The sequence below is a fragment of the Montipora capricornis genome, chromosome 8 (assembly GCF_036669925.1).
Source record: "Montipora capricornis isolate CH-2021 chromosome 8, ASM3666992v2, whole genome shotgun sequence".
NCBI classification, from domain to species: domain Eukaryota; kingdom Metazoa; phylum Cnidaria; class Anthozoa; order Scleractinia; family Acroporidae; genus Montipora; species Montipora capricornis.
The window spans coordinates 24,666,261-24,674,625 of NC_090890.1; the positions used below are offsets into that span (position 1 = coordinate 24,666,261).

At 41.1% G+C, this 8,365-nt stretch overlaps 1 protein-coding gene across 1 annotated transcript in view; it reads left to right on the top strand.

Moving 5' to 3' along the window:
* Positions 1 to 917: 917 nt before the first annotated feature.
* Positions 918 to 8,365, top strand: part of LOC138059294 (small ribosomal subunit protein uS9-like) — a 45,599-nt gene continuing 38,151 nt past the window's right edge. Inside the window, exon 1 of the mRNA XM_068904864.1 lies at positions 918 to 928. The gene's annotated coding sequence lies outside the window, so the exon portion shown is untranslated. The remainder of the gene's footprint in view (positions 929 to 8,365) is intronic.

Here is an 8,365-nt window from a genome sequence, read left to right on the forward strand (position 1 = left end):
TACCTTCTGATGGATTTAAATGGTTGACAAAAAAACAAATTGATACACAGAAAATAGCAAAAAAGGGATGATATTAGAGGCTGAGCTAGAGTGTCAAGAAAAATTGCATAGTTTTCATAATGATCATCCATTAGCAGCTGAAAAGATCAAAGTCACCAAAGATATGTTGTCATCATATTGCCAAAAAATAGCTGATAAATGCAAAATATCAACAGGTCTAGTGGATAAACTAATTACCATCTTAAAAAACAAAGAAAAGTATGTCCTTCATTACAGAAACCTTCAATTATTCACTGATCTTGGATTAAAAGTCACTAAAGTTCATAGAGTACTTGAGTTTGATCAGTCTCCATGGCTAAAGCAATATATCGACTTCAACGCTCAAAAAAGAACCAATGCTAAAAATGTTTTCGAGAAAGACTTTTTTAAACTTATGAATAACGCTATTTATGGTAAATGCTGTGGAGACTTACGTAAAAGAGTCGATGTGAGGCTCGTCACGGATGATAAAAAACTTTTGAAAATAACATCAAAACCTGCTCATGTTAGTAGCAAGATCTTTAACGAAAATCTAGTAGCTGTGCATAAGATCAAGGAAACACTAACACTAAATAGGCCGACATATGTTGGTATCTGTATTTTAGATCTAAGCAAGATGCTGTGTATGATTTTCATTACAATTACATCAAAAATAAGTACAATGATAAAGCAAAATTATTAGTCACAGATACAGACAGCTTAACATATCAAATAGAAACTAATGATATGCATATCAAGACTTTTTTAATGATAAAAACAAATTCGACAACAGTGATTATCTAGAAAATAGGCCATATTTCAACAAAACAAACAAAAAAGTTACAGGCAAATTCAAAGATAAAGCTTCTGGAATTCCAAATACTGAATTCATCGGCTTGCGATCTAAAATGTATTCATATATTAAAGACAATGATCAAAATATTAAAATAGCAAAAGGAATCAAAAAGATTGTAATAAAAAATATCAAATATGAAGACTATAAAGAAGTATTATTTAATAACAAACAAATACATAACACCATGAAAACAATAAGAAGTAAAAACCACCAACTTGCCAGCTATGAGTTAAACAAAGTGTCATTGTCATGCTTCGATGACAAGCGCTATTTATTAGACGATAGAACAAAATCATATGCTTATGGGCATTATAAAATCAAGACACTAAAACAATAACAAAGTTTACTCAAAGTTTACTCACAAAGTTTACTCATAAAGTTTACTCATAAAGTTTAATGACAAAACTATCTAGAATATATTTATGAGATCACCTCAACACAAAAAAATTCACAAATTTGAAAAGTGTCACTGAAATATTACACAATTGTGAACACAATTGTGGAGTGAAAAATGTGAAGTTTGCAATTGGTTAATAAATTAGCGAATATTTAAACGCAATTTATATTTTATTAAACGTAAAGTTTTTTGAAATTCAATTTTTGTCATTAATATTTGATTTCAGTTTTTGATTTTAGTTTTTGTATCAACGTTTGTCACCTTAAATCCATAAGAAAATGGAGGTGGGGTATTCAGTAGTTGTATAAATTATTTGTATTAAGGTTTGATTTAATTTGTTTTCAAAATTTGTTTTTAATAAATCTTTGATTTATTAAAAAAGAGGATGCCCTGCAAGCACCACATCCATTTTTATTTAACTTTGTTAAACAAAATTCACCTTCCCATGGTTTTTATGCTAACGCATCAAAGCCCCAAAAAGTTGGTAATCAATATTAGTATTCACGCTAGTGTCCAGCAGCTGGACTAGTATAGGAGTTGGGCTTGTGCGAGATCATTTTTGCAAAAATGGTCTCGTACCCCCAACTCCTATACTACTCATATTCAGCGTAGGTTTTGTGAGAGAAAGGTGAGCGTAAGGTCATCAAAGTATCACTCATGCCAACTTCTGTCGCTTCGAGGTTTGAGACAAGTGTTGTCTTGATGGCAAGGCCAACACCAGACTTGCCTGCAGTACTTACTCACAGAACAGCCCTTCTAGAATGTGTAACCAGTACCATGTTCCAGCAACTGTTCTTCAGCAAAGCGAGCTTCCCTAAGGGCTGGAGTTTCCATGTTGTAGAGTTGCAGTTCTTCGCTCGAGTCTTTTGAAATCTGAGTACACTGGGGATAAGTGATGTTGTTCTCAACATTTCTTTCCTTAATTCATTCTTACTGCATATGGGGCAGGCACTTTTTGGGAGATCCTTTGTAGCCCGCTCCTCATTCTATGAAAGTCAGCAGTGCATTCCTAAAAAGGACTGCCTAGTCTCTCTGGTGGCTGTCAGACCTCTGAGCTGCCTCAGATACAGCGAGAACGACCCTATAACCCAAGCCACCATTGTGGAAGCTTGTAGGTACAAATGCCAGTGTCCTCACCCGTCACTTTGCCATTTACTCGTTGCTGCAGGACTTTGGGGGATGTCAGACAAGAAATGACTGGAATTTGGATTTATGTGAATAGGGTTTGCACAGTGTTGCCCTGCCCTCACTCTCTCGTCTATCCTAGTCTTAGTCCAGTGGCAGGAGGTGGTCGAGACGACTGGAGACAAGGAAGATGCCTGAAAACCATGACATTTCAGTGACAGACAGCACTAAGCCTTCCACAATGCTAGGATGAGCTGCCATAAAGTCTGGTCTCCCAAGTGAGACTGACCGGCCATAAGTGTACCTTGTAGGTCAGTCGGTAGAGCAGCGGTAATCTAACCCGAAGGTTGTGGGTTCAATTCCCACAATGCTCGGAGTTTTTCTCTGACCTGAATGAGTGGCCCCATTGCCATGAGTAGGGCTAACGCTCACATGGTTTACATGGGTAGAAAATAGCACTTCACATCACTCTCTCATAGTTAATTCTGTTGAAATATTAGTGCTACACGGCCAATGTTTGCATAAGCGTAACCCATTGTACAGGAGTTTACCTGCCAGGCTACAGTAAGCCTGACAGAAACGATCTCAGAATCACAAGGGCATGCAAACCTCGCCACCATGTTAAGGTTGCAGGTTTGCAGTTCATAGGGAGTTCTCCCTGTTGTGGTCAATTCACTTTTATCACCTCAGTTGATACCACCAGCAGGGATAGAGCAGGGATGGCACAGTGACGAGGGCACTCACCATCCACCATTGTGCCCTGGGTTTGATTCCCTGACTTGCCCTCACATGTGGTTGAGGTTATTGGTTCTCTACTCTGCTACAAAAGGATGAATGCAGCGAAAGCCAGTGTCTTCCTTGTGCCGGTCCCAAGCCAAAGAAATGCAGAGGGTTGTGTCAGGAAGGGCATCTGACGTAAAACCCTTGGCAATACGCGAGTCACAAGAATGAACACCATACCAGATCAATCGAGGCCCAGGTTAACAACGGCCGCCATTGGTGCTATTGACCTACAGGGCGCTGGTGGAAATTGTGCTACTGTTAGTCGAAGAAGGAAAGGAGGGACTGTACACAAGCAGAGGTAGAAGAGGAAAGCAAGAGACTAGAACTGAGTGTAGGGACTGTGGCAGGAAAAGCTAGGTAGCTGGTTGACGTGACGCAGAGGAGGAAGGTGGATATACTGTGTGTAAAGGAAACCGGGTGGAAAGGAAGAAAGGCTAGAAGCATAGGAGCAGGATTCAAACTGATTTATCATGGTGTGGATGGTTCGAAGACATATTGGAGTAGGAGTTATCTTAAAGGAGGAGTTTGTTAGGAATGTTCTGGAAGTGAAAAGAGTATCAGACAGAGTGAAGAGTCTGAATTAAAAATTGAAATTGTGTTGTTCAATGTTGTTAGTGTTTATGCCAACCATGTTGGATTTGAGTTAGAAGAGAGGGAGAAATTTTCTAGAGTGAATTAGATATAGTAAGGCAGCGTTTACCCAGAGGGGAGAGAGTGTTGACTGGTGGAGATTTCAATGGACATGTTGGGGTAGGCAACAAAGGCGATGACAAAGTGATGGACAGGTTTGGTATCCAGGATAGTAACGCGGAACGACAGATGGTGGTGGACTTTGCAGAAAGGATGGACATGGCTGTAGTGAATTCTTTCTTCCATAAGAGGCAGGAACATAGGGCGACTTATAAGAGCGGAAAGTGGGAGCACACAGGTGGAGTAAATTTTGTGAAGATGATGTAACTTGAAGAAGAACAGTGACTGCAAAGTATTGGTAGGTGAGAGAGTAGCCAGACAACATAGAATGGTGGTTGCAGGGTACAATACAACACAATACATACTTAATTGACCGCTCCCCATAGGGGCTTTTCAGGGCCAATGAAACAATCAACGAAACAACAGAACACAACAACAACAACTGTTAAGAATCCCAACTGGTCGGAGGCAAACCAGTTGGCTATTTACAAGTGCAGCTGGGAAGTTGAACCAGGGACTACCAGGAACAAGTTCAGCGAGTGGTCAGAGCGGGTCTTGAACCTGGGATCTCCGGATCTCAAGGCAGGATGACTCTGGTGAGGAAGATGAAGAAGCGATGTGTTGAGACAGGATGGTCAGGAGGTGCTTCCAGATGACTGGGTAACTGCAGCTACTGTGATCAGGGAGACAGGTAGGAGAGAACTTGGTGTGTAATCTGGAAGGAAGATAAGAAGACTAGGTGGTGGAAGACGAAAGTAGGAGTATATACAGAAAAAGAGGTTAGCTAAGAAGAAGTGGGACACTGAGAGGTTAAGGTGATTAAAGATAGAGCTGGAAATGTAATGACAAGTGCTAGACGTGTGATGGAAAGAGGTGACGAATGAGGAAATGAAAGAGAACGAAGAGTAGAAGAGGTGCCCGCTGTGGACTAAGACGTAGCAAAGATTAGTAAAGATGAGGTGAGGAGGGCGTCAAGAGGATGATGAGTGGAAAGGCAGTTGGTCCTGATGATATACCTGCTGAGGTATGAAAGTGTCTAGGGGAGGTCGCAGTATAGTTTTTGACTACGTCATTCAACAAGATCATAGAAAGTGAGAGGATGCCTGAGGAATGAAGAGAGGTGTGCTAGTGTACACAGGGAGACCTGTAGAGTTGTGGCAACTACAGAGGAATAAAGTTGATGAGCCATTCCGTGAACTTATGGGAAAGAGTACTGGACGACAGACTAAGGGCAGAAGTGAGCATTTGTAAGCAGCAATATGAGCTAGTGCCAAGAAAGAGTACCGCAGATGCAGTATTTCCTTTAAGGAGGTTGGTGGAGAAGTACAGAGGTCAGACAGAGCTGCGTTGTGTCTTTGTAGACCTTGGCAAAGCGTTTGACAGGGTGGCGAGAGAGGAAATGTGGTATTATACGAGAATGTCTGGAGTGGCAGATAAGTATGTTAGAAAGATGCAGGCCATACATGAGAGCTGTAAGACAGTGGTGGGATGTGCTGTCTTTGTAACAGAGGAGTTCAAGGTGGAGGTGGGACTACATGAAGGATCAGCTTTGAGCCCCTTCTTGTTCACTATGGTGATGGACAGGCCGACAGATGAGGTTAGACAGGGATCTCCATGGACTATGATGTTTGCTGATGACATTGTAATCTGTGGTGAGAGCAGGTGGAAGAAAATCTAGAGAGATGGAGGTATGCCCTGGAAAGGAGAGGAATGAATGTTAGCCACAGCAAGACAGAATACATGTGTGCGAATAAGAGGGACTCAAATGGAATGGTGAGGTTACAGGAATCCGACGTAAAAAGATGGAGGATTTTGAGTACTTAGGGTCAACAGTGCAGAGCAATGGAGAGTGTGGAAAGGAGGTAAAGAAACGTGAGCAAGCAGGTTGGAACGGGTGGAGAAAAGTGTCAGATGTGATAAAAGGGTATCAGCAAGAATGAAGGGAAAGGTGTACAAGACGGTGGTGAAACAAGCGATGTTGGTTGGTTTAGAGACAGTGGCACTGAGTCAAAGACAGAAGGCAGAGGTTAAAATGCCGAGGTTCTCTGCAGGAATGACGAGGATGGATAGGATAACGGATGAGTACATCAGGGGGTCAGCGCATGTTAGATGTTTTGGAGATAAGTGAGAGCAGAGAGGCCACACTGAGATAGTTTGGACATGTGCAGAGGAGAGATACTGAATATGGTGAGGGTCGAACTGCCTAGAGGAAGACCAATGAGGAGATATGTGGATGTAGTGAAAGAGAACATAAAGAGGATAGGGTTAGATAGAGGCAGGGAAAGAGAAAAGGCGAAAGAAAAGGAGGAACTCAGTTGATACCACTAAATTACCTATACCCTGAGGTACTTCTCTCTCCCTTCATTGCTAGTATAGAGGGTTTTGTAAGTGAATGGGTACAACTCCTTTGTCCATGTAATGTCATTGGATGGAATCTGAAACGTTTTGCAATCCCTGAGCCTGTCCAATGCATAGGTTTCAAATTTGCCTTCGTTATCTTCTTCAAGAAGCGTAACAGGTAGAGAAGAGGCTTTCAGTGGCCTTGTTGAAAGTGTTGAAGGTAGTATTGCTCAACTCATCTGTCCATTTTCTTAGCTTTCCAGTTGCAAATCTTTAGTCTCAGTAGAGGAAAATGAGGTGTCCGCGTAAAAATGACATTGTCGCGCCGCTGTTTTTTTGTATAGGGTCAAACTATATATCATATTAAAGCCAATAGATTGAATTATTTCAATAAAGTTTTAGTTTTTTGGTACTTAATATTTGAGGCCTTTAACTCAGAACGATCGAGTCTGCTGCAGAAGCTCCTATCCCTTAACTTTATTGCGAAAATAACTGCACCTTGTTCATCTTAGTCACAGATGAATGCACTCCAATACCGTGTGAGGAATTTTTGATATGATGAAAATTGAAGGAAATATCACGCACCAAAGTGAAAACTCTCATCTCATACTTAATTTGGGCGGGAAAAATTCCATAAAATCAGTCTCTGAAGACAAACAAAAAATTCCTCACACTGTAATTGGGGTAGTAAAATCATCTATTAAAACTGCGATGATATCTTAAAACCCGTCGGGACAAGAGGTCCGAGTTGTTTTTTGGCGCTTGAAAATAGAGCTTGAAGATTCTGCGTGCAGTTTAAGGTATGCTGAATCACTCCGCCCCCTACTTGAAAGGCAATTATAAAATTTTGCTGAGCCAATCAGCGTTCGGGCATGTGCTAAGGTAGCAGATCGCGCGTGACGGCTAATCCTTTCACGTGTGATTGACGTGATATGTCAATCATTTTCGCGCGCAGATTATGGCAGGAAACAAAGAAAAGCGACTTTAGCGGTTGTAAATTAATTTTTCAGATTTTTTTTTCGGGAAAATATACTTCACACCCCACTAGTGGGATGTCAAAGTTACAGACCTAATTTGTGGGAAAAAAATCCTGTTGCAGTTGACACTGGTGGTTAGATATTGAATGACTATGTGGTGCTTGTGACAGTCTGGAATTGAACGTTGGTAGTGTAAAGGTTATGAGGACCTATTGCACAGTGGTGCAGTATTGCATAGTATATCTATTGCACCAGTATACGCTGCCTGCAGTCATTCATTTGCTTGCCACAATACCCTACTGATTTATACCTCAATGCCCGATTAGTCGTTCCTTCTATATTAGTTTCACTCTAATCACCAACAATGATCACCAATCACCAACAATGATGCAGCATTTAGTGAGAACTGTTTAATGTTGCCTGTGGAATTCACCTACCATAACTCTCAAATGAGTCACATGCACGAGATTAAATGACTGGTGAGGTACAGGCAATCTTAAAACAGGGGCAATATAGGGGTCCTTGGTGGGGAACATCCTTCCGCTATTTCAAGAGGCCACAAGCGGCCTACATTTTGTCCAAACAACTTAAAAATGCCATCCTTTTCCACTTCAAAGACAACCAACTGATCACGTTTGCGGGTCACATACTTATAAACGTCCTTTCCTTTACACTCGAATGCTTTTATGTCCCGTGGAAAAGCACACTCACAAAACTAATGGAACAAATGTTCAAGCTAACTGTGTGACATGAGACACGTCGGGTTTGTAACGGAGTGATTAGATGCATATTCTCTTTGTCAGTGCTGATCTCTGGTCCTAGCCTGACCACTGTCATACATATTTTCACAAATCTCTTCCTTAAATACTGATAAATAGCGAACAAGGATCAGACTATTGGAAGTGGCCCTTACTCATGCCAAATTCCTTTGTGTCATTTGAACGCCCATAAAGATTTAATCAAATTCCCATAGAGCACATTCGAAACAGTAACGGCTTGATAAATAGGGCAACAGACACAATGCTTCTAACAGGTTGACCCCATGTCTAGAATTACCCAGTGTCTCAAGAAGACATGAATATGCATTTCCTATGTCTGGAAGCCGCCTCAACCACCCACCTTCAAAACACCCATTCACAGTTCTGAGTGCACGGAAAAAAATATATAACAGAAGCAAAC